Below are 25528 nucleotides of genomic sequence, written 5' to 3'. Positions count from 1 at the left end.
GCTGGGGTATGAACGTTTGGACAGTATTTATTTTGGGATATTAGAGCACATCAGACATATCGAATTGCATTCTGAATACGAAGAATGTCATTCTGATATCAAATAATTTTGATTTTTTGAAATTCACAATTTAATACACATTTTATGGCAAATCATTAAAAATTGATATTTTTGATATTTAACAGTACTTGAAGTAAACTTTATAAATCTGATGATTTATACTTAAAGTGTATGAAGGTGGGATGAAAAAACAGACGGTAAATTGAAAATTTTGACCTTTCGTATTGAAGATATAGATTTTTTTTCCCAAAACACCAAAAAAATTAGGTCTTTTTGGGAAAAAAATCCATATCTTCAATATGAAAGGTCAACATTTTCAATTGACCGTCGGCTTTTCCTCCCTGCTACATACACTTTAAGAATTTATCATTAGATTTATATAATTTACCGAGGACTGTTATATATCAAAATTTGAAAAATATCAAATTTTTATAATTTGTCATAAAATTTGTATTATATTGTGATTTAAAAAAATGAAAATTATTTGATATCAGAAAGACATGCTTCGTATTCAGAATGCAATTCGATAGGTCTGAGGTGCTCTCATGTCCCACACAAAATACTGTCGAAACGCAATAAACGCTCATTTTGGATCCCTTAAGGGGGTACTACACCCCTGCCCAATTTTGTGCTTATTTTTGCATTTTCTCAAAAATTATAGGCGTTGATGACAAGTAAGATATGTATATTATAGGGGCAAGGACTACAACTACTGCACTGGAAATTTTATTTCAGCACAGACAACAGTTGTGGAGTTACAGTCAAAATGAGGAAAACCAATATTTGATCAATAAATCAATAACTACTTGCCTTCAGTTGCTGAATTTTCAGTGCAGTAGTTGTAGTCCTTGCCCCTATAATGTACATATCTTACTTGTCACCAATGCTCTATAATTTTTGAGAAAAATGCAAAAATAGGCACAAAATTGGCCAGGGGTGTAGTACCCCCTTAAAGCATTAATGTATTGAGAACATATCCTCCAAATCTGATGACATTCTTGCATAAAATAAAAAAATTACAGTCATTTTTGTAATTGAGGTCCGATTTGAGAAAAATGCATTTGAAAATTGAGATTTACATAGACGCCTGTGTATTAATTAATTAGTAATTAAGCATTATCTCAAAAATTAAGCATGTGCTAAGGTTAAAAGTGGTGTTAATTGTTAGAGGTTGTCAATATATACAACATATCAAACAATACATTTTTTGTCATTTTTGACCATGTAATTGAAATTGTACCCAACTTATGACATGCGACCGTGTACATTTCCCCGATACTGCCACACAAATTCAATTACGTCATCTGTCAATCAAACTCGAGCATGGTTTGTTTACATGTGTCGTGATGATGACTTGCTGAACACTGCGGTATAACCGGGCGCCTCATTCATGCATTGTTAATTTAAAACTTAATTTTGCACCTTCAAACATACAAACCATCTCAAAAGTTAGGTCTTTATAATAGGAAACTTTCTTTCGTTTTAGGCACCATGTCAACAATGTCTAGAAAAGTTGCTTTTTGCCCTGTAAAAGTATATAATTTTTCGTCATTTTCTGCTATTCCTTTTCTCCGATCAGCACCAGATAAATCGGCCTTCCTTTTACGTGCTATTAAAACCAATCAAGGTTAGAATTGACCATGACATAAAATGCGATAAAGTCTTTTTATCTCTGTCTTTCTTTATGCAGTATATTATATTAGCCAAGCGTCTTAAAATAATATTACCGTACTGACTCGAGTATAGTCCCACCCCGTTTTTGGGTGAACATTTTTCAAAATTGGGGGGTGGGACTATACTCGAATTTAATTTTGTTTTTTGTTTTTTAAGTTATTTATTTTTTCAATATTGTAGTGTCCCTGGACCTAGACCTAAATGTTAGGATCATTCATGGTTGACCTAAAAAAAAAATGAATTTTGCACAAAGTTTTGTGTTTTTATTATGAAAATTGATACTTTGTTTGCATGCCATACTCTATTAATGATATCAAACTGCATTCAAATTCAATGCATTTTGATATCAATTTTGACATGAAAACAAAGTATCAATTTTCATATTAAAAACACAAAACTTCATGCAAAATTCTTTTAACCAGAAAAACAGAATCTGGCCTCAAAAACATTGTATCTTATCTACTGAAGAAGTTATGGGTCTTTCAAAACCTCTTTTCGTTTCGTTTTTGACAAATAAAGTTTCACAAAACGAAACAAGGTTTTGAGAGACCCATAACTTTTTAAGTAGATAAGATACATTATTTCTGAGGCCAGATTCTGTTTTTCTGGGTAAAAGTCACCCTAGTTAGTACTTTTCAGCATAATATCATTTTTCAAAGTCAAAATATGAGTGTCCCAAAATGCTACTAATTCAACGACATGACTCGAGAGAGCAAGAAGTGGGGGTCTGGACCAAATTTTGACAAGCCATATCCCCAAACCGCTTGGAGTTGAGCATTCATTTTTTTCCATCTGTTCATTATGCTCATAGAGGTATGCTAGAAATGATTTTCAGCAAAATTTGAGGGGATGACCACTGACCAACCAACCCTTTTTGTTGATGTGGCTGGAATGACTCATATGTGAGTAGGCAAACCTAACTGATGTTTTTAAAGCCAAGTCATCAAGACCCCAAGCCACTATTTCTCAGAAATGTTGTCCAAGAACATATTTTCAACATACCTGAAGTTGATGGTGGTGCAAAATGTCTGACATTGGTTTTCAGGGGGTCAAAATGTACAAAAAATGTACTATTGGAGTTTTGCATGGGTAATATCTCAGCTAAAATTATTCTAATTTATTCAATATTGGATATATAAGAGTAATGTCCTACCAAAGGGTTCCGACTGGCAAAAAATGGACAAAAATTATTTTTACTTTTGGAGTTCTGACCCCGAAGTTGGTCCTGGATGGACAAAGTTGCATTTTGAGGGCCCTATATCTTTTAAAGTAAAGGAGTTACAAGTTTTCTGATGCCAGATTTGAACTCTACACAATTAAGTACCCCAGGATACATACTTTTCAAAGTTGTATGATGTTCCCTTTACATACATTTATGGACCTCCAAACATCGTCTTTTCGCGTATGCGACACATTTTTACGCTGATCCCCTAAATTTCAAATTGATGCCACGGGAAAACGAAATAGCGTATGAAGCTCAAATTTTCAGGATTTTACTTTCTCATCAATATCTACCACCACACAGAAAAAGTAAAAAATTGAAGAGGTGCTGCGGTGCACATCCCAGGAGTTGACATGGAATGGCTCTACTGATTTAAATTTCAAGCTAAAATGACCAAGTATAAACATTGAACAAAACAAATGTGCATGAAATAAAGTTGCGACTTTTGCTATCGTATAACATGCTGAAGAACAAATTCTGCGTGAAGCGTAGAATTTTGCCATTTTTAAGCTAAAATGATCAAATATGAGCATTGAAGGAGGGACACAGGGCTAGAAAAAAATTTTAATTTACCGGGAAGCAAGCTAAATTTCCCACAATTATAGTGTTATTAGTGCCATGTTTTTATATACCGTACATAAAAGACGCAATTTCCCTCCAATATACCAGAATTTCACTTCAAACACCAAAATTTCCTAGGAATGAGCTTCCCAAATTTCCCACTTTTTCGAGCCGGGGGAGCAATGAGCAAGAAGCGCAGGAAATTTGCAATTCTCGGCTAAAATATTAGCTTAGCTTAAATTTGGTCAGACACATTCATTTATATTATAATGTTGCCAGTTGATGACGTGGACTGCACCTGGATTTACGCTAGAATAGTTAGACAGGTCTTGCTTCCATGGAGAAATCTGAGGGTTTTGTTTAGACCTGTAATCGACTGTCGTATGTGTCGTATTATCGTCACCCTAAATCCGACATGTCAAAATAAATCGTCCTTTTTCAACATTTTACGACACATACCAAAAAGGAAAAAAAAGAAATTTCCATGCTATTTTGTCCGAATACATGTAAGCTTACCGTACGATCATGTTTTCATCGGAAAGTCAAAAACTACCTCCCAATAGTTGACCCGAACCCGGAAGTAGAATATAACGAACCAGGAAGTATGTTTACACCAGAAGACTGCAATCGTAACTCATATTGGTATTATTTTAAGCTTATCTGTCGACTTTTTTCAGCATTTTAAAATCTCATTATGACTTTCGACATGTGTTTTTTCCCCCGATGAAGTGTTGAATTAGAAATCATGTGTCGATACATGTGCGTTGCCATAATGCTTTTAAAATGTAAACACGCATGCGCAGAAGTCTTTTATAAAGGAGTTTATAAATTTCTGCTGTCTATAAGGCCCCATTAATTTGAAAGTTTGTCTCAGAGCTCATCTGATACATGTACGTTCAAACTGAATTCCCGAATGCTTTTTTTGAAAATAATTTTTGAATTTTGAATTTTCATTTCAGATATAATTGATTTGCATTTTGCACCTCACAGGAACCCAGTTTTCTTGTAATATTGCACATACATGTAATGCTACACAAAATAAAATACAGCAAAATGTATGATTTGACTTTTCTGAGTGTTGTGTTCTTTATTTTCTCCTGTCATGATGTACAAATCCCATATCAAGCTTTGCTATTTAAAAAACACACCGAAGAAATTTCTGTCAACTGCAAATCACTGCATTATTTCATGTTTTCAATGGTGAAAAGGAAAAATGTATTTTTTTCCGTGACAATTCAGGCATAAAACTATCAGATGTATACTACCCCAGGTTTTTTTTATTGTATTCCTAATTTCTTATTCATTTGACACCACTCCTGGGGTCATACTAGACACCATTGACCCACCATGACACCCCATGACCCACCATTCCAAACCTTGACCTACCTACATGTAGACACCCCTTCTCGCACCATGACACCCATTCACCTACCATGATACCCATTGGCCCATCCTGACATCTCATGACCCACCATGACACACCTTGTCCTTGACCCATCTGTATTTCCCTTGATACACTCCTCTTGACCCAATATGGCACCCTTGATGACTGACCATTCCACACTTTGACCTTCCCGCAAACCCCTTATCATGGATTTGTGGCACTTGAGAACCAAGGATCCAAAATCAAAATGACAAAAAATTATCTTTTTTAGGTTAATTGTGACCGTACAGCACGAATGAGCCGTAAATGTCCTCAATTGTATTCTGAGTTACAGTGTAAAATGGGCATGAAGGTCGTATTCATAGTTACCTCAATTTGGTGCTACGTGTACCTCATTTAATGAGATACACGTAGCACCAAATTGAAATACCTATGAATATGACCTTCATGCCCATTTTACACTGTAACTCAGAATACAATTGAGGACATTTACGGCTCATTCGTGTTGTACGGTCACAATTTAAAGTTAATAACTTTTGTTTTTCAATCAAATTGACGTATAAGTGAGATATGGATTTTAAAGGTGGGTAACCTGATTGACAGCCTCATCCCCCACTTTACTATATTAAAATGCAGATTTTGGTATCAGGTGAAAGCTCATATTTTTCTCATTTTAACATGTTGAAATTATCAGTATATTTCTGAAGAAATCATCAAAAACTGTCAAATTAGTCTTGACTGTGGTATACCACGTTCAAGACTAATTTGACAGTTTTTGATGATATCTTTGGAAACACACTGATTTGAAAAGTACCAATTTCATGATAAAAATAGGATCTTTCATTTGATATCAACTTATTACATGATTATCATAAAATAGGCCTACTATAGACTATGTTAGTCTTATGTTGTATACATGGTTATCAGTAATTCCATAAGGAGTTGGTCACATTTATTTACGTGTTCTTTTTACATGAATGTTTCAAAGGGAGAGCATAAGTTCTAAAAAATTCCATTTCCCAAATATATCAGGCTAGCTTCCTTTAACTGGAATTACCCAATTTACAACTCTACCCTTTCAATGCATTCATTCAGAATACAGGATGTAGCACATTATGTTTCTTCACATTGGCAAAAGTCACATGGGAAAGGATCAAATTTTATTTAATACCATGCCCTGCATGACTGCATAATATGGGCGAATGTTATTCCGTATTGTATTAAATTACAAAATGATGTGGTTGAACAATGATATTATTGCATAGGAGTTTTAAATTTGTAAACATTTTATGTTACAAGTTTTTTATTGCAAATTAAAGGAAATTGGGAACCAAAGAGGGTTATATGGTTAAATGTTCTTTCATTCATTTGTATTGTTCTCCCTTCTTTCTTTTTTTCCTTTTTTGGAAAAGTGATTTCATTCTTTCTTCCTTATTTTCTTCTATCAAAAGAAATTGTTGTTTTGACAAATGAGCATGGCGTAGTGTACATTCTTCAGGACTGAACGCAATTAATTACACTTTTACGCTACTGAAATTTGGTACACCAACCAGAGTGCTTGCACCTGCTTTTAAGAACCGACATCTTCAGGTTATGTTATTGCACCAAAGATTTGTTGATTTGCTAGTGATGTTGATGTCATCCCCATCACATGGGATAACATCAAACAAGAAGATGTTGTGGTGCCCCTTGGTTTTAGGGTGGGGGTCAGGAGGTTGTCCCAGACTGGGATCACAAGGACAGGTCTAGCTATCTGTTACAGTTTAGTCTGGGTGTCTTAGTTCTAATAATATGGTTACTTTCAAGACCCTATGTACATGAATGTCCATAGAACATTATATTCTTTCAGAATGTTTGTGTGTGATCTAGAAGTGGAAGAGCAGACATTTATCTCTAATATTGCTAATATTGCTAATACAAGACTATTATAAAACTAAGGTGTATATGTAGTAGACATTGAGCTTGGGGCAGCTGGTGGTTTGTTGTATGCGTCATTGGGATATCCCGATATGCCTGACATTTAAGATGACGCATGATCACGCATCACAGTATCAGCCATTCAACTGTACGTCATATAGGGAGAGGGATGTTGTGGACTATGATCAAATTTGTGCAGAAAATAGCAACATTTCCCCCTATTTGAACCACATATTGGCATAGTCTGATGATGTAATCAGGCCGTTGCAACTTCTATACTAGCGCAATACAAAAAGATGGCGTCAGCGTCGGCTTCCCCTGTGTATTACCCTGTGCTGATAGCCTAAAGAAACTGCAGAAAAATGCTGCTGCCACCTACGATAGTACTGCGTAGTGTTGTGGAGACTTACGTTAACATGACGTCACGAATATGCTAATTACAGAAAAATGCTGCTGCCATCTACGTCCACATGTTGCAAGCGTGACGATCGCTGACCTTACATCGACGAACGGAGTTGCAAGTCCATCGCACTTCGTGCTCTATTATACGTCCATGATGTAATCTATGTTATAGCATTTGAAGCAATGCAAGGTTTATGTTTCATTTGGATTTTCTTTAACCCTCTGGACACTACTGTCATCTAACAGCATTTCTGATTGGTTAATAACTTTGAAATGCTTATGTCAATTGCCAATTACACTATGGATCACAATGGCCTCATCCTAATGACATAGTTTCTATAACCTCAATTAAACAAATAAAACAATTATAGTGAAAAATTGAACCTCAAACTGCAGAGTACATGTATGAGTTTTTGTACCGTACGCAAATTTTCCATCTATCAGTATGTGCGCTTATTGGAACGAATGCGGTAGTTATACATGTAAGCATCGTGAAAAATGTGTTGTTTTTGAAAAACTGATCAGGAATTCTAGAAATGGATAACTTTTCCAACTCATTTTATGATTGTAGTGAGAAGGGACTTGCATCACCAAGTATAGCTCTAGGTTTCAATGCAAGGAAACAGGAATTTCCTCAAGATTTGTGTTGACTTCTATAATATGCACTGAAAACAAGGGGCAAACCACAAAATCATATATTGGTGTAAAACTGTGAAATTTTCAGAATTAGAGCCATTCATCATGACAATTACAAAACAAGTTGGTTATCTGTATAATTTTGGAGGGGTGAACATTTTAAACAACATTTTAAAATTCTGCTCTTGAATTCTGTCATATAGCCTTGTTTTTTGTAGCCCAAATTATGTGAAGCCACCAACAATTTCCATTTTTTGCCTGTATTTTACTTACTGTTTTCTGGTGTTTGTTATGTAAAATTGCTTATTATTGAATATTTTGAGCATTGAAGCCAGAAACTATCAAATCACAAATGTAATATTGCAATGAAATTTATTAGTAAAAAAGTAACTTGTTGAATACGCAGTATCGTGCTTGCAAAATACGCTCTCGCTGACTAGATATAAAGCGTTTATACACACTTACTGACTAGATACGGAAATTTATGCAGTTAGCTGTGTTCTTTGATGTTTCCCTTAGTGGTATGATTATGTTAGTCCTTCGTTATTGGGACAACATGTGCTTGTCTTTCCCCCTGAATCCTCATTGAAAAATCAGGATAAACCCTGGCAGAATTTATCACTCATTATCTGCAGTGTAGCTGCCTTATAGACATTTGACAATATCTGCATTCTATATCATCTACAATAAAAAAAAATGCTACCCCTTTAAAAATGCTGAGCATTCTTCTGATGAAGAACATTAATGTTTCCATCAAATATTTATGAAGAACATTAATGTTTGGTGGAAATTGAATATGAAATGTATCAGACAAATTTTTGTCTACATATATTCAGCATTATATCCCTATCATAGGACTTATTATGCTATACTTCGAGGACTGCTAAAACCGCACTGACAGCTCCACCTGAAACAAACAAATTGTCGGGTGGGGGGGGGGGCATTCACTGGGTTTAGCACTTGTCACTTGTCACTAGGTTTAGCCCTTCTCTGGATGCAACATGGGTTTTTTTGGGATTGCCAGGGTCAAAAGACTCTGAAGTAGGCCTATGGCTAATTCAGCATTTCTCCAGGTCTGAACATATAATTTAGATACTTTCAAATACTGTTTAAAACTAGCACAGTACTTGCTTTATAGCCTATAATTATTTATGAGCACATTCCTAAGTTAAAACAGCACAGTATTTATTAAATTAAAGAATGAAAGTATTGTTTTGAGACCCAGCCATGTGGTTTGCACTTTAATATTGAGATAAATAAAGCTGACACACAATAGGAATGGTATGGGTTCTATAAAAGAGATCCCAAGGAGGGGGAAAATGTCCAAAACTTTTTAAAAACATATTATTGCCCTGAACTCAAGAACAGCAGTACCTTTATGCAGGCCGCCAGACGCATAGATTTGTTTTTTTTTGGGGGTGCTGATTTTTAAAAGTGACTTTTTTTTCCCAAGGGGGGGACAATTTTGTGAAAAGTGGACTTTCTTTCCAAAATTTTGACATTTTTTGATGAAAAACCTGTAAAAAAAACCTGATTTTTTTTTTTTGGCTCGCTACGCTCGCAAATACTGAAATTTTTGGACTTTTTGTACACTTTGGCTCTTGGGGGCAGGGGGGGGGGTCTTATGTGATTATTGGTTTCCTTTCTATCAGATCATACTGATTTTAAAGAAGTACCATACACTGCAGTTTTTTTAGTTTTAAAAATGGCAAAAACTGGAAAATATGGCTTCTGCCATTCCGCTCTACATTTCTGAAGGGATATTGCATTCATGTCATTAAACATTCATAACACTTTACTCCTGTGGAATAACAACATTCATATAAAAGCATGCTGTCGACTTAACGTATGAATAATAGCGAGGCCATGTTTACATCAAAAATATGGGGACTGCGTAGGGTTGGGTGCAATCTTGAATATTAACTAACTCACTGACTTGCCTGTTTTTGAGTTTATCTGATTACCAGTTGTGAGCTTGTAATGATTTGGAAAATGAACTTAGATATCATAAATGGAGGCTAATTTTATTGGAAAAACTTTGGGTCACATGAAGTAGGTTGCCATGTATTTGTGGAGTGGAGTATTTAAGTCCCTGATGGAGATTAGGCATGGGAGCAGTATTTTTCTACTTGTGTGCAACATGATGCCGACATTATATTTTCAAACATTATTGACGGGGGATCAAGAAGCAACTCTAGAGGGAGTACAGACTTGCCAGTACCAGTACATAAGATGTTTGTTCATGATGTGGGAAGGGGTAGGGGGGTATGGGTGACTAGTGACATGTTTTTCATAGGGACTTAAAGTTTGTTCGGCTTATAGGCACAAAAATTAAACACCGTGTACATTGATATGGCGTGTAAGCAGTTAGGCGCAGTGCTTCCGCTAGTTGTGTGTTGCTTAATGCTTATGTGAACTTACGCAAGCGTAAGTTGGTACTTTATTGCCATGCACATTTTAGCCAAATAATAACAAATTTAGCCACCGTTTAACCCGCTGGATGGACACTACTGGTCATCTAACAGCATTTCTGATTGGTTGATAACTTGAAATGCTCATATCAATTGCCAATTATAGCTAGGCTTTAAACTATTTATGGTTAAACTTGCATTTGTAGATGATCTTATTAAATACCCTCTTTGATTGGTTGAAAATTGGACACAATTTTCATTTTGGCCAATCGGCAGGTAGTTCAGATGGGGTTAACAGTCACTTGACAAGTGCATAAGCTCTGTACGGTAAAATGAATTTATATGGTTAAATACTGTTCACAGTATGATTACCTCTGGGGCATTATATCATTGATGGTAAACCATTAATTGCACGCAGACAGCCTCTGATTAATAAATTTATAATATTGGAAAACTGTTCACGAGGCATATATCGCTGATGTTATGGTAACTTTATAATACACACGGATAGAACGTAGCTGATATCCGTCAACCATGGATGGAAGCTGTGCTGGTGTTTATGTAATGCTCCGTGGGGACAGGATGATTTAGATGCTGTTTGATGGCCATTGAGGCCATTAATTACTGTTTTAGTATCTAAAATTAATATAAATTGTAATATTGGCTAAAAACTGTTCTCAACATGATAACCTCAAGGCATATCGCTGATGTAAAGACTGCACAAAAAGTAACGCAGCTGTTATAAATATGCCTATAGCATCATAACTAATAATTGTGTTCACTATATTTCAACAAAGAAAGAAGGCTGGTACATTTGATACCTCATTCGTCCAATTTCGTTCAATATTAACAACACAGCAGTGTTTTTAAAGAAAAATACCCGAATTGAAAAGTTGCAGCTATTTGTATTGATTTGAAGTCAGCGCTAAGATAAATAGAGGGTTTTACGTACCACAATGCTTGTGTAATAACCATTGAGCGCTGTAAACTGCAACTTTTAAATTGGAGTATACTGTGTTGTTAATATTGAACAACATTTGACAAATGCGGTATCAAAGTTTTAATATTAGTTCTGAAGCTATAGGCGTATTTATAACAGCTGCGTTACTTTTTGTGCAGACTTTATAATGGTACTCTATGCTAATTATCAACCATAGAAGGAAGCAGTGCTGGTGTATTTGTAATGCTCCATGGGGAGATAGGATGATTTAGATGCTATTTGGAAGCAATTGAGGCATTAATTGCCCATGAAGTCCATTCATTAATGGGCGTTCGTTAAGCTTAAGTAACGAGGAGTATTGCATTGAGTGGCTTGGTTAGGGTTTATATACATGTAGTTAAAAATGTGACAGGAAACTGTGTGTGTAAAAGGCAATTATTTAAATATTGGTTGGAACGATGGTAAATTTTCATAATGCACATGTCGTGTGGACAGTATTTATAGTGGTAAAGCTTTATCGCCTATTTACTAGCCAACTCAGTATAGCAAGCCATTGGGGCCATTACGTATTGCGGCAACGCATTGCTTTCAATAAACAACGCGTTGTTAAATCAGCCAATAGGAACAGCTTTTTGCAAGTCATTGCTTTCCAAAGCAACGCTTTGTTTAAATTCCTCAATAGGAGGCTCAAAGCAATGCGTTGCTTTCATTTTAGAGCGTATTGCTAAGCAAATCTTATATAGGAGACTTGTATAACATATGGGCTACAGCTATTATAATACAGAAGCATCGAAGTCAGGGCTCTTGAAAGCGTTGAGATGATTGGCCAACCTAAACAACGCATTGCCTACCTCGTGAATTGAGGTATGAAAACATTTGAAGGTAACACATTTTCAAAAGCTCTCTTCCTATTTGCTGATTTAACAACATATTGCTTAATGAAAACAATGCGTTGTTTTCCGTTGCCGAAATACGTAATGGCCCAATGGCTTGCTAGAGTATAGACTCAGTGCCTGTCAAATAGCCCAAATGCTGTAGAAGTGACGTAATTAATCGGATTAACTACCATAGCAATGGATGAATACAATTTTGAATCACCCTGCACTACAATGTTCTTGCTGTACCTGCATTGAACCATAGATGTCAAAGAACAGGGATAAAGACCTGGATCATAAGTGTATAGAATATTCATATCATGCTGATCACTCGCACCTGTAAGATTTAAGTATCTTTGAAAAGAGTGGTCTTGTATTCAATCTTTGATTTCAGACAGACACAGGTGATGAGTGCAACATGCTTGTAGTGCAGGGCAATATCAAAAATTGTATTGATCTATTGCTATGATAGTTTAAATCTGATTTATTATGTCACTTCGCCAGCGTATTGGTACTGATTGTTTTGCTAATTGAGCATTCAATAAGGCTATCTCATCAACTACTAGTAGTAGTGTAGTCTGAATACATTTTCTGCATGTTAAATTGCCAACTTAACAAGTCTAACCTTAGAAAATGTGATCATGGATGCTGATTATACCTGTGTTCTGACTTAATTGTAGACCTGCTCATTCACTTCCCATGAATTAATGGCCTTTTCAATTAATGCTTTCAATTTACTGCTCAAGGAGGACTTGCAATGTATGACAACATTCTGATTTTTACTTGATAAACCTGTTCCATTGTTTTATTCAACCGATCAAAATATTTATGCATACGCGATATTGATAACACTGTATATACGTTAGGACCAACATTAGTCACGACAGACAGAGTGACATGCATTGGCGACATATGAGCTCGAATTTTTGCTTTGGCTTTACCGTACCTCAGTTGTTCATCTCAACATTAATTAAAAAGGGGGGTCTGGGCTGACCACCTGGCTACGCCACTGTCATGAAGAGCTTTACATGTAGGTGAGCTGTTTGGTCCAGTTTGGTTCAGTTTGTTTTAGGTGAGCTGTATTAGGTCCAGTTTGATTTGAGCTGTTTGATTCAAAAAAGAGGAGCTATAAATAGCTCTTCTACATGCCATTTTGTCAATAGTGCACAGCAGGGTCTTAGGCAGGATTTGAAGGTTTGTAAATTCAAAAAACTGGGTGTGTAAATTTAAGATTTGTGTACAAAGTATAGGCCATGTGGACAAAAACTGGGTGTGTATTTTAAAATTTGGGTGTGTAAAACACTCCCAACACGGCTGGCTGCCTAAGCCCTTGGTGCACAGTGTCATCGTGCAGATATCTTCATGGCAGAAATCGCCATGGTAGGTTGAATCCACAGCCACGCATTGCCATTTTGTTCCGACCTGTTTAAGAGTTTTGAGACGCATAATGGGCCGAGGGACATACGACTAAGGCTATTGACAATAGCCTGGTGACTGACCTCTAGATTTCAGTGAGCATGGTGATACGTCATGACTTCTGTGACCCGAGTGTTTACAAATGAGGGCAGCTGTCATTTTGTTTTTGTTCGGCACATATATATAAGATCAGAATTTTTGTCAGTTTTTGAGTTCAATACGTACGGTTCATTCTCAATACACAAGCTAACAACTATCATATTCTTTTAACACATACAAATGTATTCAAGTGCAAGCCTTGAAATTGACTTCTTTAGAATAAAAAATTACGGGAGATATTCATCATTTTCTACCCCGGTATCCAAAGATTTATCGTCTGAATATCAAATCGTGCATGGCACATACGATCCCGGGTATTGACTTTAGTTTCTCTGCTGTACAATGTAATTATTTACCAAGCGATGTCGGTGTGTAGTGTATCCAGTGGTGGGGCAGAGTGCTCCCTCTTACAAAAAATTAAAATCAGGAAAGCAAGGAAAAGAAAACGGGCAAGGAGCCTGCTTCCGACCAAAGTTCACCCCGATCATGGCCCAAAATAGTGTAAAATTCCAAATTTTTGCACATTGGCCCAATAAAGTCCTTTTTTTGAAGCTCGGAAGATTTCTACATGTGCAGTCTCTCTAAAAAACCTGCTATAAGTACATTTGTATATAACCGAATTTTTTGTCTCTGTCCCCGAAATTGTTATCCCCCCGACCAAGAAAGCCGGTTAGGCCCCTGCATTTTATACATACATGTATAACAGAAGCCTGCAATCGCTCTTACGCTACTCAAAAGACAGTGTCGGTGCTTGAAAAAATGTTCATTGTATCATGTGGCTTTTAATTTGATTGTTTATTCATAGCAGTATTCACAGCAGCTTTGGGATGCAGGTGCATAGATGTAACCTACTGCCCAACCTTGTTAACATTTATGAGGATTTCCCCACATAGTGCAATGAATATTTTACATGAATTAGAAAGGTATGAAAGCTAGCTAGGTATGTCAACCTATTTTATACAGATACTGTTGCCTAAAGGTGGATCAATTTTATGGTTGGTTTATTTATTGAAGAATAAAGGGTAATACTGAATCCTTAAAAACACCCAAATAATATGTCTGAGGCAGTATAAACCTAAATAATGGGTGATCAGCCAAACCCATTATTTAAATGTTTTTACTGCCGAGAACACATTATTTGGGTGTAAAGGATAAAGCAGCAACCTTTATTTTATTCTTTTACTGCAAAAATAGTTTGATTTAAAGAGAAAATAATGACAGTGCGTAAGCCGCATATCGGGGGTCATTGGGTGTAGAGTTTGCCTTAAAAAAGGGGTCTATTGACATGCACATGATGCTTCCCAATATTTAAAAAACCCTAAATGTGTTACACATGCGTTAATTGCTTGGTCTAAAAAAACAAAACTATTTGTCGTCATGCATGTATAATTTCCCCATTATATCAAAATTTCACTTTTATTGCCAATTCGAATCCCAGGTTACAATGTAGGGACTGAGTTGAATTTCATTTAGCACAACAGGATATATTTGCTGAATCCCGATACCCCCAAAATTATCTATTTTTGTGGAATCTGAAATAATCTCAAAATACTACTTGCACATGTATAAATTGTGTCGTAAGATAAAAACTGTGCTACTGCTAAGAACTCCTGACATCCCCTTACATGTTCCACTCACAATGATGCTGTCCGTGCTTGATGAAAAGTAAATCCCATCTATCACTCACTATTTCTCTCATTTCTCTGTCTCTCACTAATACAGTAACACTAGCCCGGCTAGCAGCAAGCAAGACAAATTGGATTGTTAAAATCGCCAGTGTTCTTCACGTAAGCAGTTTCTGCAGGCTAAGTGGCTAGTACTTGTACAGGTAAGTTTATTGATGAGCTTGGTTGGATTGATTGTAGTGGTGTTCGTAACAAATGGTTTATGGAATTATTTGAGCCACCGATGCACCATGTTCAGCGTCTTTCTTAGTGGGTATGGCAATGCACTCTGAGATTTGGTCAATATTTCCATGATTCAATGATCCACTGACCCATCATGATCAGCGACTTGCTGGTTGGGTCTGGCAACACACTATAAAATCATCGCTTTGAGATTAAGTCAACAAATCTAATGATCGATTGATCAATCAATAATGTTACTGAACAAGTGTTATGTTCAATAGTATTTTTGATTTAAAAAAATGCTACCAGAGGCTTTGTGCGGATAGTCAACTTGTTGGTTAAATTGCTATTCTGAAATTGTTCTGGAAAAGATGTTGAAAAAATCATTTTAGTAGCCTGTCCCACAATTGAAATTGAATTTGATGAAATGAAATATTTCTGTGAGAGTCAAGTTGTTTGAGGCAAGCACTATTATAAGAAGTAAGGTGAAGACTTATATGCCTGTGTCTGTACAGTATATCACGTTTCAATTGATTTTAGTGGCAGTAAAACGTTCAACCTTGTATCAGCCCCAATCCCGGGCCCAAAAATCCTTAGAGGCAAAACTTGGGCTATAGGCGATTTGTTCATCAGACAATGTATCTCAGAAAGTAACCAAGTGTACTGTGATTGTGTGAAAAAAAAAAACTATTGGGCAATGGGCAATGACAGAGACCTATTTGGAGGGAGGGTAGCTGTAACTGCTATAGCTGCCAGGTGGCATATGTTGAGATGTGTACAGTTACAGACTGCAGATATTGTCAAATGTCAATAGGGCAGCTATTTTAGATAGGTTCTTACACTATTCACTGGAATCATTGTTTTGTACAACGATATGTGCGGCAGAAATCGGGTAAAACAGCCCTAAATCATAAATGAACATAATAATACGAACACTTGACTAATAGGGTTATACGACCCAAGTCGCCAATAGTCGTAGTCGCCACTATTAGCGGTAGTCGACTAGTCGTGACTTTTGACTATGACTTGGTAATAGTCGACTAACATGACAAAAGATACATTAAGACCACTCTAATACATAAAGTTTGGCAAACTAATCGTTTGACATCCATACAAATGTTGCTGAAATTGTTTTTACGTGCAAGTTTATCCATAGGTAGACCTATCGTGATTGTTGGTTGCAGTGCAACATGCAGGCAATAAAATCCCCCCGTCCATCAAGATCCAGACACGGTTAGTGAGCCATTTGTTTCCCGTCATGTTTGCAGAGGGGCGGCCAAGGAATTCAGGCTACAGGGTGTCCCTGAAAGAACTGTATCATCGGAAATAATTGTTTGGCTATTTTAATGCCACAACTAAACATAACCAAAGAACTGGGGTTGTAAAGGAACAAATCAGCTATCACATACTTTTTGAATTTTGACAATTGACCACACCGTTCTTGAAATATAAGAATTTTATGAAAGTCCCTCACTTTCAAGCCTGTTCACAGATTCAAATATATCAATCGATGATCTGTATTCGGAGTGCTAATTGCGGCGCATCATCAGTGCATCAGGCATCTATTGTCATTGATAGATATTTGACTCGGTGCAACGGATTGAAATTGAAGTAGTTTAGTAAAATTCTTTTATTTAAAACGGAGCGGTCAATTGTCAAAATTCAAAAAGTATGTGATAGCTGATATATTCCTCAACCACATCGATCATTTAGTTATGTTTGGTTTATGCGTTAAAAAAAAAAATCAGTTCCAGACGATACAGTTTTTTTAGGGACACCCTGTAGACGGCCATGGTGCCATTATTTTTGGAACGGATCACTAACAAAATGAAAGTGACCTTAAGTTTTTACTCAAATTTTGATCTCCATATAGTCGTTGATAGTCGACTAGTTGCAGCCTTTGGGTGCTGACTATTCGACTACTCTGAAGATGTACATCCTGACTGACTAGTCCAGTCTAGTTGCTAATATGAATTGACATTGTAAAAACTGATGACATTCAAAATTCCATGTAGCAGTGATCTGGAGTGTTCTTCATCACACGTCACATGAGCAGGAAGATTACATCAAGAATCTATCTATCGCTAACGGCAAAGTGACAAGCATTTAGGTTAAGCTCTTTCACAACATTGATAGCGCTTTATTGATTTAAGGTTGGTCTTAACCCTAAAATTCTGAACACTTTTGAGCCTCATATCTGCTAAATTGTTGGTCTAAAATATATAAAAGTAGAATAGCAAACACTTGACAAATCCATCTGTGATGCCAAATATTTGTAAAAATGCCCAAATTTGGAGAAAACACACACAAAAAAATTGTTGACCCAAATTGTTTTGGCAACATAACAAAAGAATTCTTCAGTAAAACATTCTTTTTTATAAATTTTTAAAAATTAGATATGAATATCTAGCAAACCTTTTTTTTTTTTTTTAAATTTTGACCAACTTTGAGAAATATTCACCAAAATTGGTTGAAAAATGCTCAATTTTATAAAAAAAATCACAAAGAAACATGATTTTCACCCAAATTTCAACCATTTTAGGTGAAGTTGGTCAAAATTAAAAAAATTAAATAAAAACCTGTGTCGTGCAATCCTACTGACTAGTCCAGTCTAGTTGCTAATGTGAATTGACATTGTAAAAACTGATGACATTCAAAATTCCATGTAGCAGTGATCTGGAGTGTTCTTCATCACACGTCACATGAGCAGGAAGATTGCATCAAGAATCTATCTATCGCTAACGGCAAAGTGACAAGCATTTAGGTAAAGCTCTTTCACAACATTGATAGCGCTTTATTGATTTAAGTGCTGTTTTTGTTATGGGAATAGTGCATTTGTTGTCCATGTATAGTACGCACACATACGTTCCTACTTTGCGGAGCTTTCCCGTCGTAGTGCAAGTGTTATGAAAAAAGAGAGTGGCATTGTGAGCCAATGACGCAAGATGGTTGTAACACAGAAAGAAATTTACAATCGGATTTCTTTTGCAAGAAAAAATGAAAAAGACAATGGCGTAAATGTTTCATACATTGAGATATTTAATTCAGTGATTTGCTCATTTGGACAATCATAAAAATCATAAAAATTCAAATTTTGGTACCTTTGTCATTGTCATAGATGTGCTAACATAGCTTCCTAGTGTATCCAAGACAAAATAAGGCATTTACATTAATCTTTAATTTATATACTGACAGTATAAAAATTAGCTGCATGAATTTGAATGGGGCTTCAACTGAGTCAATACTGCTGCAGTGCTGCTTTCTTCATTTTTGGCCCCACATATGATTAATGTAAATGCCTTATTTTGTGGGGCTTATGTTATCATCCAGATGGTTGTTTGTTCCCCTGTTTGTTTCTTTCTTTGTTTCTTTGTTTCTTTGTCCGGGCGGAAGCAAATTCATTAATCCACTCTCCAGCTTAAACGTTATCACCGATCAACTTCAAACTTGGTACGGAGATAGGGTATGGTGGCCTCATGTGCTGTTTAGTTTTGTGTTGCATTATTTGCATATTTATGAATATTAATGATATTAAAAATACCAAATGACAATTTGAATGATTTATCCTTCACTTTTAAGCAATTTATAACAATTTTATTTTTTTCACACTTGCGTTGTGATCACTAAATGGGCCTTTAACTTAAGTATAGGCTACCAGAAGCATATTTACAAGTAATTGGGTTCTTGATTTACTACAGAAAATTTTGTTAATTCAGTTTTTATTTATGTTGACAATTGTATAATCTAGTTATTACAATATGTTGATTATATCACGATGATCGACTACTAAGCAATATGGCGTCCATTGACTAACCAACAAATTGGATTGTCACATGATACCAAATACTCTTTAAAACCATAATTCCACTTTCCCTGTCTTAGTGTGCTTGAATTCAGCTGACACTGCTATTTAGTGTTTGAAACCTCTGGGGTAGAATTATGTTACACCTGACAAGAATCCACATGGATTCTGGCAACAGAATTTTACTAAAATCTTTAGATTCCCCCATTTACATAGTGTGTACGGTACTAGTAGGCTCAAAAAATCTGTGAGAATCTGTTTAGATTCATGCAAATCAGTTTAAGAGAATCATTGCGAGAATGATTGTCTCGAGACAGCAGGAAAGCACAACAACGCAAAGAATAGACTCCGCATTGCCCCCACGATCATGAGGACCATTTAATACACATAAGCTTATTTATAATAATTTCACAATCTCATAGAAATTAAGACTATATTGAGATAATAACAGATTTCATATCAATTAAACAAATTATATACATTGAGATGATTAATTGCAGCAAGCATTTGAAATTATTTATCATCTTCATATAAATCAATAAATATGGTCATTTTCACGGTAAAGGGTGTAACTTTTGATTTTTAGGGTCAAAATTTCAAACCACTTAAATATGTTTCTGTTTACTGAAATCATGCATAGAAGCAACTTAAATTCAAGTAAAATAATGTTTCAAGGCTTAAACCTTTTGATTTCTAATAAAAATTTGACATTTGCATAACATTTTGGTTAAAATCTAAGAAAAAATTTATTTTACATAACCTCAGAAAATTTTGACATGAAAGCTGGAATACATGTGAAATTCCATTCCAAAGTAAGTCAACAGATATAAGTTAAATTTTATACCATGTTTTGCTATGTTTGTAATTGCAGTTTTGAAAATTTTAACATCAAGTGTCATTTACAATGGAAATTTCCAAACCTTAAACATATTTTTTAAGTTTTAATTGGGTTCCTAAAATAATTTGAATGTCTATTTTCATGTACAAATACTACTTGATGAAAGGAACCTCCCAGCCAAGTTTCACAGAAATTGGAGTTATTTTTTAGAATTGGCAATTCAAGCGATTTGTGTTTCGGAGGCTTCAGTTAACAACACAGGTGATCATAAAAGTAAAATATTTAGCTAACTACTACAAGTTGACATAAAAAATAGGTAAAAAATATCACAATTACCAATTTTCATGCTTTGCTTCTAAGTATTGAATTTCAGTTGTGACAAAAATTAAATTATCACAGCAAGTCATTTTTTTTGTTTCGGAGGCTTCATGTTAACAATTGTTAAACATTGCAGAAGTAGTTTTTTGAAAACAACAGTGTTGGGATCATCTAAGCTGTTATTTTCTTGTGTGTATTGAATCAATGATTCTATGCGGCAGATATTGTAGATTTATCACACATTAATTTTTTCACCCATTTGTTAAGTATGGTGTTTTTTGCATGTGAAGCCTCGAAACAGGCTTTTAAGTTATCAGTATATTTTTCAAACATTAACCATAATGTCAATTTTTTTTAAATTTATGACATTCTGCACATATCAAGTAATAATTACAATGCAGATATCAGTATGAAACACACCAATTTAGATATGCATAGATGATAATTAAGTTTACTGTTGTTTCGGAGGCTTCATTTGTTTCGGAGGCTTCAATTGTTAACGGAAAGTTTGTATTGGGTCCCATTTTCAAACGGTGATATATATCTCCACGATTTAAAAACATGTGACTTGAGGATCTACTTTGCTACATTTTGATAAATAGATTGGATGAGCTCTTTTATTTATATTTGCACAAGCTTGCTGAACAGTTTGTTTCGGAGGCTTCAAAAAGTTAACGGAAAAACGGCTATTTGAAGTCAAGATTTTATAAAAATTTTAAAAGCTTGCAAATCGGCTAATTTTTGTTACCCATTTCAAGTTAAGATAACAACTGTTATAAATCAAGAAGAAGTGAAGAAATAACCAAGAATTATGAACCAAAGCTACACCCACAAAGTTTGTTAACAATTGTTAACGGAAAATGAAGCCTCGAAACGACAAATATCAAGTCCGGTTCTCAAAAATACAGGGCCGTTCACAATTAAATCTAATGTGGCAGTGTTTACTGAACATATGACTGTACTTTCAGGATAAGAAAAATTATCCATGAACTAACTGAAGAAAACACAGGGTTTTACAAAAATGTTACTGTTTTTTATAGTTTTTCAAAATGGCAATATTAAGTACATTTAAGCCTGCTAAAACTGAACGCAGTAACTCCCAAAGCTGATTATGCTACCCAAGGTAGCTGCTAACTAGATGACTTATGTGGCCAAAAATTATGGAATTCTGTGGCTTTATTAGAACACTACGGATTAAAATGTTAAAAATCCAAAGTTACACCCTTTACCGTGAAAATGACCATATACGAATTATTGGAAAAATGTGTACAAGCCAACCATACAGGCTGGACAAACAAAAGTTGACTTCTGAATCACATTTAACAAAATTTCATCTTAAGCAAATCTTAAGCATATCTTAAACAGATACATCTTTGGATCAAACAGAGGATTGGATTGGAAAACAGCATTTTTAACCGCAATTAAATAATTAGAAATCTCCAAAAGAATAAACAATGCCAACACTAGCAAACGAACATTTTGTATTCAGCAAGATACGGCATCAATGCTTAAACCATTTACTGATCTATAATCCACTGGTATTTACAACCAAGTAAATAAAGATACTCCAAATAAGCAACAAAGCATTTATAACCCTGGTATAAAAACGCAGTAGAAAGGGAGGAAAGCATGAAGGCAACCAATAGCCCACTATAAAACGCAGTAGAAAGTGGAGACAATCTACTGACGAGATTCTTCAGGTTTTGAAGAAACTCCACCACCCTCAATAAAAACGCAGTAGAAAGTGGAGACAATCTACTGACGAGATTCTTCAGGTTTTGAAGAAACTCCACCACCCTCTATAAAAACGCAGTACTTAGAAAGTGGAGACAATCTACTTACGAGATTCTTCAGGTTTTGAAGAAACTCCATACAAAGCTTTCAATAGCCCAATAAACACATTAAATACCATAAAACGCAGTAGAAAGTGGAGACAATCTACTGACGAGATTCTTCAGGTTTTGAAGAAACTCCATACAAAGCTTTCAATAGCCCAATAAAACCATTCAATACCATAAAACGCAGTAGAAAGTGGAGACAATCTACTGACGAGGTTCTTCAGGTTTTGAAGAAACTCCATTCAAAGCAATCAATAGCCCAATAAAACCAACCAATACCATAAAACGCAGTAGAAAGTGGAGACAATCTACTGACGAGATTCTTCAGGTTTTGAAGAAACTCCACCACCCTCTATAAAAACGCAGTAGAAAGTGGAGACAATCTACTGACGAGATTCTTTAGGTTTTGAAGAAACTCCACCACCCTCTATAAAAACGCAGTAGAAAGTGGAGACAATCTACTGACGAGATTCTTCAGGTTTTGAAGAAACTCCATACAAAGCATTCAATAGCCCAATAAAACCAATAAATACAATAAAACGCAGTAGAAAGTGGAGACAATCTACTGACGAGATTCTTCAGGTTTTGAAGAAACTCCACCACCCTCTATAAAAACGCAGTAGAAAGTGGAGACAATCTACTGACGAGATTCTTCAGGTTTTGAAGAAACTCCACCACCCTCTATAAAAACGCAGTAGAAAGTGGAGACAATCTACTGACGAGATTCTTCAGGATTTGAAGAAACTCCATAAAAAGCCTTCATTCCCCTTCTATAAAACGCAGTAGAAAGTGGAGACAATCTACTAATGATATTCTTCAAGATTTCAAGAACTTCCATACAAAGCCTCTATTTTTAATCATAAAGCAGCATAATTGGACATACCATTTCATTGGAGTATCTTTAACCATATGTAGTTACTGAATCACCCTTCCAGCTTTTGGGATGGTGGGTGGGATTTTTTGGTCCATCAAGATCGAAGGAACAATTGCAAGTGCATCACTAGGAGAACTATGGACATAACAAAGGAATTAAAAAATAAGACAGGAGACCTGAATGGCTGCACACCACTAAAGTGACAGCTGACTGGACAGAAAAACTGAGCTTGTTGCTATAACAACATAACAACAACACCTAAATTAAAACTGAATTGACCAGGAGACCAAAACACTTTAAGTGTACTTGGGAATTCTCAAGTGGGAATAAGAGGATAAGCCTCTACACCTAGATGCACATGACAGCCTAATGTCCCCTGCTGCTGAGACAATCTAGTTTTTAAAAGATTTGCAACTTTAAAAAACGGAATTCTCGAATTTCTGTTAGCATACACCAAGTTTTTTCCTGTACTCTCACAACGATCAGTTTAGTTCAGTTTGCTATGACGGGACTTATCGGCAATCCATAATTCCATTTATAGACTAATATTCTACCTTCCACAATGCACTCTCAGCATATTAGATGTAAAATTAAGGATATAAATTAACTCATGGTTAATCTGATGACACCATAATTTGCCCTGGCTGTTAGCACCATTTTAAGAGGAAAATTCTAAGTGATTCAAATGAAATGTACTTTCATACCAACTAATTATACCATATATTGCCTGTAGTAAGATCATGATTTAATCATATTTAACTCGCAAATGGACTATTAAATTTTCAGTCAATTTCTCGTAAATGTGATTAAAATCAACAAGTCGTCGAAGATGAAATTACACCAAGCCCAGCGAAGCGCAGGGATAGAAAATCAATCTGAGTAAAAAGCCTCTTTTCTCTTCTCTCTCTTGCCTAGCTTAATGCTCTGGGTGCTAGCCATGCGCTTCAACGGAAAAAGTTCAAGTTTTCAAATATTTCCTCAAAATATCAAGAGCTATCTTAAGAACTACTGAACCAATACTAGGCTTGTTTGTACTCATTTTAATGCATCTTTCATACTGATTCCAAATATGGTCATGACAATTTACATTTCTGAAATTTTTGAATTTTTATAAACATTTTGAAACATGTCGTCTGCAGTCGACACCCGCGTAAAGAGAATTAAGTCTCCTGTGATTAGTCATGTCCAATATACACCACAGTTTGTGAATTGCATGAAATATGAAATGAAAACGATGGAGAACAATCGCAATGTGAGCTTTTTTTTTGCATCCGGTATACACTTCAAAGTGGATTCTGTTGGGGGTTTCCTGTTTTTAGCACAAGTGGATTCAGGGTAGAAATTAACATTTAACAAGAACTGTCTTTAAAAAAGACAATACCATGGATGAAGATCATGTTTCATAATATTGCATTGACAACTACTTCGAATGCTAGTAATTTTTGTGTGCGGCACAACTAATCAGGTAGGAAATATTGATATTTGTTGGTAAATATTACCAATGACATACTAGGAAAAAATTTAAGTATTGGTAAGGTATCAAACTGTGCAAATAAGAACATAATTGGGCTTCTTTTTGCTATTTCAGTTTGAAAATTTGATGCACAGTTGGGTTCATCCATTTAAAGTCCCCACTCCCCCTGTGGACGATTTTGAAAATTACAAAATGTGACTAACACCCTTTTGGAAATAACTAAACATGTGATATTCAATGTAAAATTCTTACTATCCCTGTGGAAGATTTTGGAAATATCTTCCATGGAGGGAGTATGAATTTCAAATGGAATTAGCACATTAAACCAACTCTATTTGAAACTAACCCTCCCTCTGTGTAAGATTCATGTTGAATCTTTCTCAGAGGGTTTGTAAAATTCAAATGTTGCTGCCAAATTCCATTTGAAATCCATACTCCCCCTGTGGAAGATATTTCCAAAATATTCCAATTTGGGTATTGTAAATTTTAAAAGGAATAGCACATTTTGAGTTATTTCCAAGGGTGTCAGACCCAGTCCACACTAGTATAATTTCGTCCTCGTATCGTATCGTAATTACCCGATTATGACACGATTATGAGTGAATGATGAGAGCATCCACACGGTCAGCACCCCGTCATCTTGTCGTAATAAATTCGGGTTATACACACGCCATGGCAATTTCACGCCATTTCATGATGGAAATTTTCATCATTTACAAATGATGACACGATTGTAGTATACCGACAACATTGCACGGACACTTACTTATATCATAATAGTGATACGATTATGACACGATCGTAATCGACAGGGAAAGCACACTCGTGCGGTAGTTACATGTATGTTTTGTGATTTGTTGTTAGTTTAGTTATAATGGAAATAGTGTTATTAATGTTGACCTTGACATCTATATGATGTTTAGGATCATATCACTTATAC

The 25528-nt window shown here is 35.5% G+C and overlaps 1 protein-coding gene across 2 annotated transcripts in view; it reads left to right on the top strand.

Annotated features, from left to right (window-relative positions):
• LOC140146699 (protein-tyrosine sulfotransferase 1-like) overlaps positions 1-25528 on the top strand; it is a 200790-nt gene that overhangs the window by 11001 nt on the left and 164261 nt on the right. For both annotated transcript variants that reach the window (XM_072168572.1, XM_072168571.1), the window contains exon 2: positions 15320-15425. The gene's annotated coding sequence lies outside the window, so the exon portion shown is untranslated. The remainder of the gene's footprint in view (positions 1-15319; positions 15426-25528) is intronic.

The sequence above is a fragment of the Amphiura filiformis genome, chromosome 2 (genome assembly GCF_039555335.1).
Source record: "Amphiura filiformis chromosome 2, Afil_fr2py, whole genome shotgun sequence".
NCBI lineage: Eukaryota > Metazoa > Echinodermata > Ophiuroidea > Amphilepidida > Amphiuridae > Amphiura > Amphiura filiformis.
This window is presented reverse-complemented; position numbering and strand designations above follow the sequence as displayed.